The following is a 9,606-nucleotide window of genomic DNA, read 5'->3' as shown; positions in this document are numbered from 1 at the left end:
TGGGCTAGCCAGCACGCGGGAGGGATCGGGATCAGGATCGGAGTCCACGGGCCACACCTGCTGTGCGGTGGCAGCTCAGCGACGGCCCTTCAGACAGGCGCCCAGCACCTCCTCCGGGCAGTTGTAAAGCACCCATCCGGGGCGCAGCGTGAAATGGGGGTGCGACACAAAGCAGAGCCCCCTGTTTGGGACAGACCTGGCCCGGTGCATCGCAGCAGCCACCCGGGATTGCGTGCCCGCCCGCCGCAGAGAGGAGGGGGGCGCGCGAGGCGGGGAGATGAAGGCGGCGGGGGTTCGGGGAACAGCAGCAGTTCATCTCTGCACAGAGCCTGTCTAGGCAGATGGAGAGGGATCACTTTGCCTCCTAGCGGGACGCGGCTACCTCTGGGGTGGATCGCAGCAGCTACTTCACAGAGCACAGCAGCGCCGCGCAGCAGTTCAAGGCCGGTAGTGACAAATAACCTCTCCCACAGAAACTGCAGGGAAAAGTTTTGAGTCCTAGAACTTAATTATCCAAGTTGCAGTTTAGATACTCAGCGAAGGGTCCTACTCTCGCAAGAAGCGCCAAGGGATGTTAATATTGCTAATGCCATATTGTAGGTGCTAACACCGTGACACCCTGTGTAAGCTCTTTCTAAGCTCTCCCCCCTGGTGTGCAGCTGTGTCGGGGTGCACAAAGCACACGGCACCCGTGAGGGCATGTGCTGGGCAGCGTGTGTCACCTGGAGCGACCTGGGGATCACGTCACTGGAAAACGCTGGTGTGGAGGGAAGGTCAGGCCTGGGCTGAGTGTGAAAGTGCAACGTTCAGTGCCCTGGCCAGTCTCTCCCGGCTGCCCGGACCTGCCAGGACCCTCGAGCAGGGTGTCTGCAGACCCGCGTTAGTGACTTTCATATCTGCGTGGCATTCGCCTCTTGACACGTCCCATCAAGACGTCGTCGCTCTCGCATTAATGGATTGTATTGTAAAGCTGCAGCACCAAGGGAGCCAGTCCATTAGATTGAGTCATGAAGAAAGCAGGTCTGGGGAATTCCTTTTAGCTGCCGGCACAGATGAGAAACACCACTGCTGGAGAGACGTGAAAAATAAAGGCATTAAAAAGGAGCCACGAGCCAGGGTGGAACGTGTGGCTCCGACTCTTGCGTCACTTCCTTCCAGAGCCCGGAGGGGGGTCGGGGGTGAGGAGCGCGCGTCAGCCCGCCGGCCAGGGAGGTGTGGGACGCGCACAGCTTCGTTAACAGAAGAGCGCGAGCGGCCCAGCACGCAGCTCCTCGCCGCCCTCCAGCCCGGTGCGTCTCTGCTGCCAGGTCTCTCTTGCCAGCCGGGCAGGAACCGCCTGCGGTGTCGGGGCAGACCGGACGGAGCAGAGAAAAGCCCTGCAAAGATCCCTGGCATTTAAAGACGTGCATGGTCTTGACACGCGAGCCGGGGGCTGCGAGCGTGGCGAGGCCGTTTTGAGGGCTCAGCAGGGATGCCGAGACCAGGATGTTTTCAGCTTCATGCTGAGCTGAGGGGCACAAGCGCCATTTCCAGTAGCCGGGCCCCGGGGCCCTTCTCCTCCCGCCCAAAGCTCCTGCTCCGCTCGGAGTCGGACCCACACCGAGCGTCTCGCCATGCACCTGGTTCTGTGCCCTGATGCACGTCCGTGTAAAAGTATACACGGTTATTTGTGTCCGGACATCGCAGCCATATTAATGAACACAATATAATCATTCGGTGTATTGACTTTTGATTCTCTGGCTGTATTTTAAAGATATTTTAAAGGCTTTGCTGGAGTTTGCATGAGCTTCGGAAATTAAATTTAGGCTGTGATTTTATTACCCTTTTTATTTAATTTATCTTAACTGTTGCTTTCAAGCTGTGAACCAGCTGTTGACTTTGAAAAAACATTGTTCAATTTGAAAGGAGCATTTTAAAGCTTAATGTAATGGCTGTAAGTAATCACTACAGCAATTATATTCTCTGGTGTTGTGCGTCACTATAATAATATTGGAGTTGAGAGAAAATGCAGAGCGTTCAGGGAAGAAATGCATAAAATCCAGACTCCGCACCCTCGCCGCAGGCCCAGCACGCCCCCCCGACCCTGCTTCCTCCCCGGGCCCTGGCAAAATGCCCTCTGCTCCCCCCAGGGCTGCTCCTAGCTGCCTCCCTGCTCCCAGAGCTTCGTGCCGCTCGGGCCCCTGCGGTGCCTGCCCGCGCTGCACCGCGTCGCGCCGTCCTCTGGTGGAGCCGGCCGCTCGGCAGATGCTCGGAGCGGGACCCCAGCGCCATCCCCTCCTTCCTGGGGTCCCAGGGAGAGCACGGTCCTGAGCCCAGCCGGCGCTCTCCCGCCCTGGCAGCCGGCTCGAGCCGTATATTGCGCTAGTTCATCGGTTCCACTAACGGCTCCTGGACGGATGGCAGAGGCCCCTCGTGCTTGGGGGATGCTCGCTGGCCCTTCGCCCTCCCCGTGTGGTCCCACGTCCTTCAGGCCTGACTGGGGACGTGGCGGTTCTTGTCTCCATCTGGGCAACTGCAGCACCAGAGCCACGGGCCTGGGCGAGATGTGAAGCTCACTGCATCGGGCTTTCAGAGTCAGGACAGAGCTGAGCGCTCGCAGCCCGGCGCCCAGCACCGCTGAGCTCTAGACCTGAGTCACCGGCTGCAGACGGCTACGGAAATGGCTCGGGGCTCGAGACCCTCCTCTGCTTCAAGAGGGAACCTGCTCCGTGGCTCGTGAGCTGTAGCCTGGGCCGCCTGTGCAGCCGCCCTGGGGAAGAGCCGTCCTCGTTACAGCGGCCGAGGAACGAGGCGCAGCCCGGACTCGTGATCTGCTCTGTCTGCAGATAACGTGGAGGCGCCACGCAGCTCCCCTGCTCTCCTCTGTCCGGGAATCTCTCTCTCTAACGGTTTAAACCGAGGCCCCAGGTTAATGTTCGCCTTGCGCTGGGAACGGGCTGCATTTCACAGTGAGTAATCTGGGGTGTGCTTTAGACTCCGCTTGTGTTTTGAAACCACACTGTGCTCTGTGAAGACAGCCTGACAAATTGCACAGCCGCGCGCTGCTGGCCCCCTGCCCTCCTTCCCCAGGGCGCTCTGGGCAGCCGGCTCGAGCCATATATTGCGCTAGTTCATCGGTTCCACTAACGGCTGCTGGAAGTAATAACGCAGCCGGGGGAGTGCGTGCAAGCGCGCGTGCAGCAGTGCTCTCACCCTTCCCCTGAAATTGCTTTGTGGCAAGGTATCGCGCTTTGGATGCCGCTGGCTGGGTCTGAGCCTTGTCGTGGGCAGAAAGATCGGGCTGCAGGATTTCTGCCTGGCAGGATGTCGGCTCCTGACAGGGAGGAAAGGGACCAGCACGGGGCTTGGGAGAGAGGCAGGAGGCCGCGGGCACTCCCAGCAGTGACGGTGCACTTGCTTGGGGAGGGAAGGAAGACGTGCGCGTTGGCAGCGGTGCTGGTACTGGCGCTCGTGGACAGGAGTCATGGGCATGGGATTTGGATGACCCTTCGGCTACTTACTACCCCATCCCAACACGCACAGCCGTGTGCGCTCAGTGAGGAGAGCTAACGAGCTGCAGGTAGATCGGCAGGAGAGGCAGCGAACAAAAGTGAGCATGCGGACACAAAGCAGTTCGTCTCTTGGCAGAGAGCAGTCCCAAGAGGCTTCAAGGTGCAGCGGGAAAGCACATGCCACAGCCGAGCTCGCTCCAGATCTGAGCACGCCACGAACCCGCGAGTGACAGCGGGGCTGGCGCACAGGGACCCAGGCAGGCTCCGCATCGCTGTGGCAAAGGCAACGTGACTGGTGCATTACATGTATCTGAAAAACAAAGAAGCAGGAAGAAAGGCAATGCGGGGACGGAGAGGGAAAGGGAACAGCGTGTTCTGCAAAGTTAAAAGCTCAGCCTGCGTCCCAGGGTATTTTTAATGTAGCAGAGTGCAATTCCTATGGGTGTAGCAAATGAGACGCATAAAATGTAATGCCCTATGAAATCACAAAAAAGGCGTTTTCAACAGACGGAAAAAACAACTTCAATACAAAAATAAAAATCGATAGACTATGCCTTTGGTAATCCGCACGCCGGTAGCACTTCAACAGTATCCATTACTGTCGGGAAAGTATATTTCAATTGTTAAATGCTCTGGCTGATCTGTCATCATCTGCAATTTAAAACGATGCGTCCTACACTCTTCCAGCTTCTTCTCTATCAGGAATTAAGCAACATGTATGACAAATGGCTCTTGATCGACCTGGAGGCTCCTAATCCCTGCTGCTCCCGGCCCGGGGACGAGCAGAAAGAAGGGCCATTAGCATTCAGCGGTGCCGGGCTTGGATCTCTTCCCAGCCCTCCAGCCGCTAACCGGGGACGCAAGCAGCCCGTCGGACACGTTCTGTTCAGTGGCGAGCGGTGAGGCTCATTTGTGCGGCTTGGAGCAGGCTGCGGCGCCTCATCACGCAGGAGGTTGTCCTTCCCTACTGGCAGCGCTAGCATTCGGGGAGAGATTTTCCGTGTTGCACAGTCCTCGGTGCCGTTCAGCTGGGAAACCGTGGTGCGAGCAACGTGTGGAGAGCGCTGGCTCTTTGCAAAGGGGATACGTCCACAGCGTGCTCGCAGCTGTGCCCGTAGGCTCCTGCAGACCCGGCTAGCTCAGGGGCTCCCACGAGAGCCGCTCCAGCAGCGTGAGCTCCGTGCAGGCTGCAAAGCCCACGTGAGACGCTGGGTCAGTCCGTGGGCTGGAGCCCGCGTGGTGCTCCCACGTGGCTGCAGCTGGAAAGCAGCCCCTCTCTCCACTTCCACCCTGGGCTGCCTCGGGGCCTCGTCCAGGGCCCCTTTCACTTCCATGGTTTCCTCCTCGTGGCCGTCTTCATGAGGCTTCTTGAGCCACGTCTCCCAGCTCGGGTGCTCTGGGCCTGCGTGCATTGCCCACGCTGTCCTGGGCCTGGCGCCATGCCTCGGGTCCCTGCGTGCGTGACGCGTGGCATCGCCTGCAGTGCCCGGCTACCTGATGCTCTCCTGTCGCAAGCCGGGCTTCTGTCGCATGTCCGTTTTCTTGGTCGCATCCCTGCCCCTTCGCACGTGCCTGAAACTGCTGCTCTCTGCTCTTGTTAGTGTCTAGGCACTCCTGCGTGCCACGCCGTGCACGCCACTCGCCAGCCGTGGCCACACAGCGAAGTAGCGCATTGCCGGGGCCCGGCACCCCTGCAAGGAGTGGGGCCGTCCCCAGGCCGAGGAGCGTGTGTCCCCTGTGGAGTCCGGCCGCCGAGCAGTCTCCCCGGGGCGGCCTCGCACGCTGCCCGTCGTGCTTCCTCGCGTGCGGCGGGGCAGGCGGTGCCGGGAAATGCAAAGGGGATGGGAGTTGGGTGGTTCCCCTCCCTCCCCCTGTGCCGTGCTGCTGACGGGGAAGGAGCTGGATCCTGGCTCGCTCCACGGGAACCTCCTCATTTACATGCATCAGAAACAATTTATCTGAATTTAATTAATCACAGTTTACATGCTAATAACCCTTGAAATATTTTTATGGGTAAATAATGGATATTCCCTGCTGTGGGGGGATTTGCGGGTTCCAGCGCTCAGGCACTTTGCCGTCTCCTTTCCATTAAAGGAGCCGGGAGGGAGACCCAGTGCCACTCGCGGGAGAGCGGTTAGCAGCTGCTGTGGCCTGGGCTGGGCCTGGGCTCACGCCACAGCGGCGAGTGGCCACGGGCCCTAAGGGGGCCTGGCTCCTCAGTGCCTCGGTGAGCGGGTATCGCAGAGCCCGTGCTTTGGAAAGGCCCCACGCGTGCTCCGAGGGGAGTCCCGGTCTGCGTGACCCTGGGAGCCTGGCGGCACTCGTGCACAGCAGGGCCGCCAAGCGCATGCCGCAGAGGCAGGTTGGTGCTGGCTCGGCACAGGGTCAGCGCACTGGCCACGGACGGAGCCCTCTGCGCCCGCCACGCGAGGCTGCTCGGACAGACCGAGATGCAGGCACGGGTCCGTATCTGCTGGCAACTGGAGCCCCGGACTAATCAGCCTCTGGTCCCGGCCCTGCCGAACCTCCTGGTGCCCGTTGCCCGAGCTCTGCTGGAGCCAGTGGGACCACGGCGCACGGCACTGGCTCAGCACGGGGCCCTCCGCCCTGCCCAGCAGCCACCAGCTCTGCTGCCAGAGCTGTTGCCCAGCCGTGTCCCAGCCGTGGTGAACGCACCCTTGCCGTGGAGCCCGCGGAGCGTGCACAGCCCTGCCGGCGCTTGGGCACCCGCCTGCCGGGCACACGCGGAGCGCCGTGCGCCGGCGCCTGGGGGAGAAGCACTTGCTAATGAGGACACTGCAGTCACTCAGCTGTGATTATCGCAAGTGCCGGTAGATAATTGTATTGTTCCTAATTTATGTTTCCTTTTCCTCCCCTGTCTTTGGTGTTTTCTCTTTTATTTAACGCTGTATTCTCTGTTGTAATTACTTCTTTAATCTGCGACGTCGCTGTCTGCCTGGCTCCGAGCTGCCAGCCACCTCCAAGACCCGCACAGTAAACAAGTTGTGGTGTCTCAGCAGCAAGGTTTCTGCCGCAATAACTCCCTAAATAAATAAATGGCAAACGAGATATTGGAAAATAACTTTAAATAACATCTGAATTCCTGGGGAACTACATCTTACATCTATGTTAGGCACAAATGAGTTCAACGTGAATAATGCCGTTGGAACGAAAATCAAGGGAGTGCCAGTCACCGGGCTCTGTGGACGGGAAGGAGAGAAGAGGCTGGGAGATAAATAAGGATAAAATGCAAGGTGCGCCCAGGAGGCAGACGCGGCCGGGGACTAGAAGGGATGAATATCATTACCGCTCATCACGATGCACGGGCTCCAGGAGGCTCGGCAGGAGCCAGGGGCAGGCCGTCACCAAGTCGGACCCGCGCCCCAGGATCTCGGGGGCAGACCTGGGCTGGAGCAGGCCAGGGGCAAGCCACCAGCCCTGTGCTACGAGCTACGAGGGAGGCCTTCCCTCCCTCCCTGCACACAGCTCGGCCTCCCTCCCTCCCTGCCTGCTGCACGGGCTCCTTTCCCCACGCTCCAGGCTGTGTCGTTCGAAGCTGCTCAGTGCAGTCTGGTCAGTCACAAGCTTGCAGGGACCTTCTCCCTACTCCCCCTCCTGCCCCCCGACTCCAGCCCTGCGGGAGGGCTCGTCCGCTGTGCCCAGCTCTGCTCTCCCGGGGCAGGGACAGGGGCACGGGCACAGGCACGGGCTGGCCCCTGGGATTCTCCTGCCATCCTGGGCCCGTGCACGCGAGTGCTCCTGCCACGGTGGGTGCCTGGCTCACCTCCCTCCCTCTGCGCTCTGGGGTCTGACTCCTCTGCTGCGGCTTCCAGGGAAGCGGTCCCTGCCGTGCGGACCCCAGCCCCCGGGGGCCATGTCCCTCCGCTGAGCCAGCGGCTTCCACGTCGGCTGGACCCGCGTTGCACCGTCGTCCCCCGCGACGCAGGGAGCAGAGCACGCGGTCCTGGCCGGTCTCTAGCTGTGGGAGTCTGTAGCGGGGGCTGCCTCCTTCTGCCCCGGGGCCTCCTCCGCACCCTTCCCACACTTGGTCAGAGGGTGCTCCAGGGGCAGGTGCCTGCCTGGGCGCTGCCTTTTGCACCCTCCGGTCCCCCAGGCACGTGGATACGGGGCTGCAGCTCTTCTGTGCTCTGGCGTAACGCGCTTCGAGAAGCTCGGCCTCCCTCGTGGGCACTAGAGCGCCCGGGCACAGCGCGCGCTAGGCGTGAAGGGGCAGCCTCAACCTCCCTGCTACAGCTTTGCCTGGCACCAGGCTCCAGCCGTCCCCACGTGAGATCCTGCTTGAGCCGCTCGACTTCGGGCACCGCAGCGGTGCCAGCGATGTGGCTTCAGGGGTGCTTGCGGCTAAGGAGCGTGTCGGGGCCGGCTCACGTCTTCGCCAAGGGAAAGATGGTTTTTCCTCCTTGCCGGAGCTCAGCCTCGGATGCTGCAGGCTTGGACATCCACCTGTGGGTATCCCAAAGCCGGCTGGATGGGCTCCGGCTCCGGCTCCGGCTCCGGCTCCTGAAGAGGGCAGTGTGGCTCAGCTGATGCTGCCTCGCGTGGCAGGGTACTTTATATTCCGGCCATGTCCAAGGCAGAGCTAGTGAAATGTAAAAGAGCATTGAAGGAATCGGTAGTAAAACTCTTGGCTCTGTGATAAGATGCCTAGGTTGGGCAAACAGAGTTATCCACCATTTCTCCAACGACAGGGAAATATCCCTTTCACCAGCAGTTTCCTGCCTCGCCACAAGCTGCCTCTGACATGAAAATGATTGCAGCTGCCACAGCCCAGCCTGCGCCGCCTGCGCCTCCCCAGCAAACAGGCCGAGCAGAGGGGACCGGAAGGAGCCCACAGCTGAGCTGCCCCTCATGCATTTTCCTCCCGGTTTTATGGTCTTCCATGTTTGCTCTTTATTGGTGCCAGGCTTAGCTGCAGCTCACCCCAGGTCACTCCACAAAGAGCCGTTCTGCAGGACAGGAGCGGCCGGCTCTCGCGTTACGGGTTCCCACGAAGCAGAAACCCAGCGCGGCAGCTCGGGCGACCTGACCCACTCGCTGCAGCTCCGTCTGCACCCTCTCCCGAAGCCGCTGGCTCCCGTTTCTGCCAAGTGCAGACGCTGCATCGCGGAGCCCGCTGGCTGCCGCTTCAAACGCAGGCTCCAGCAGCAGCATTAACCCGTTCTGCCTCTGCTTGCCACGCGGCACGCGGGCTGCGCCAGAGCAGAAAGCGCTGGCTGCGATGGAGCAGCCGGGCGGGGTGGCCCTGCTGCGGGGCAGGCGCTCGAGCACGGCCCTCGCACTAATGCTTGTGTTACTTGAGAAGAGTTTGTTCAGATTCTTCCCAAAAAAGACCAGGGAGAAGAAGCGCCTCTTCCGGGGGTGTCTGGGTCCCCGAGGTGCCGGCGCAGGGGAGGTGCGCTGGTGCCCGCATTGCCGCGCCCTGTGCCGGGGGCAGAGTTGCTGGGTGCCAGAGCCACGGGGCACTGGAGAATCCCGGAGGCCTTTCTCGCCTGCTCGCGCGCAGGGTCCCAGCAGCAGGGCCAGGCACTTCTTTTCGTTTCTGCCTCAGTCTTGAACGAATCGCACAGCCCCGGGCCCCTGGCCTGCCCGCCCGTGAAGCTTCGACCTGGTTTTTAAGGGGGGAGGAATGTGCTGCGTGGGCTGCGACGAGGCCCCTCACCACCTGCGCCAGGCTGGGACTGGCTGGGGAAGGGGGGAAGGTCCGACCCCACCGGGATCCATTTCCTCCTCGCAGCTGCCGAGCTCCACGGGGCAAGACGGGGCTCGTGTCTGCGCGGCTGGGCCGACGGGCCCGGGCACAGCCCTGTTCTGAGGGACAGTGACTGCAGGGAAACGCGCGGGTCGCAGAGTCAGGAAACGTGGCTCCGGTTCTCCCCGTGTGGCTCGGGAAGCTGCACCTTTGCTACGCGCTCGGTGCTTGCTCCTGTGCACGGTGCCCATCGTTACCCCCCAGACCGCCCTGTCTGCAGTGAGGGCCCAGCCAACCTGGGCGCGGTCGGGCCGGCGGCCTGGGGTCCGTTCTGCCAAGGCTTGCATTGCCCAGAAGGAGCCCCGCGCTGGTTCTCCTCCTCACTGCCCTGGCGTGAGCAATGGG

The sequence above is a fragment of the Alligator sinensis genome, unplaced genomic scaffold, assembly GCF_000455745.1.
Source record: "Alligator sinensis unplaced genomic scaffold, ASM45574v1 scaffold1164_1, whole genome shotgun sequence".
Classification (NCBI taxonomy): domain Eukaryota; kingdom Metazoa; phylum Chordata; order Crocodylia; family Alligatoridae; genus Alligator; species Alligator sinensis.
Note: the sequence above shows the minus strand (reverse complement) of the source record.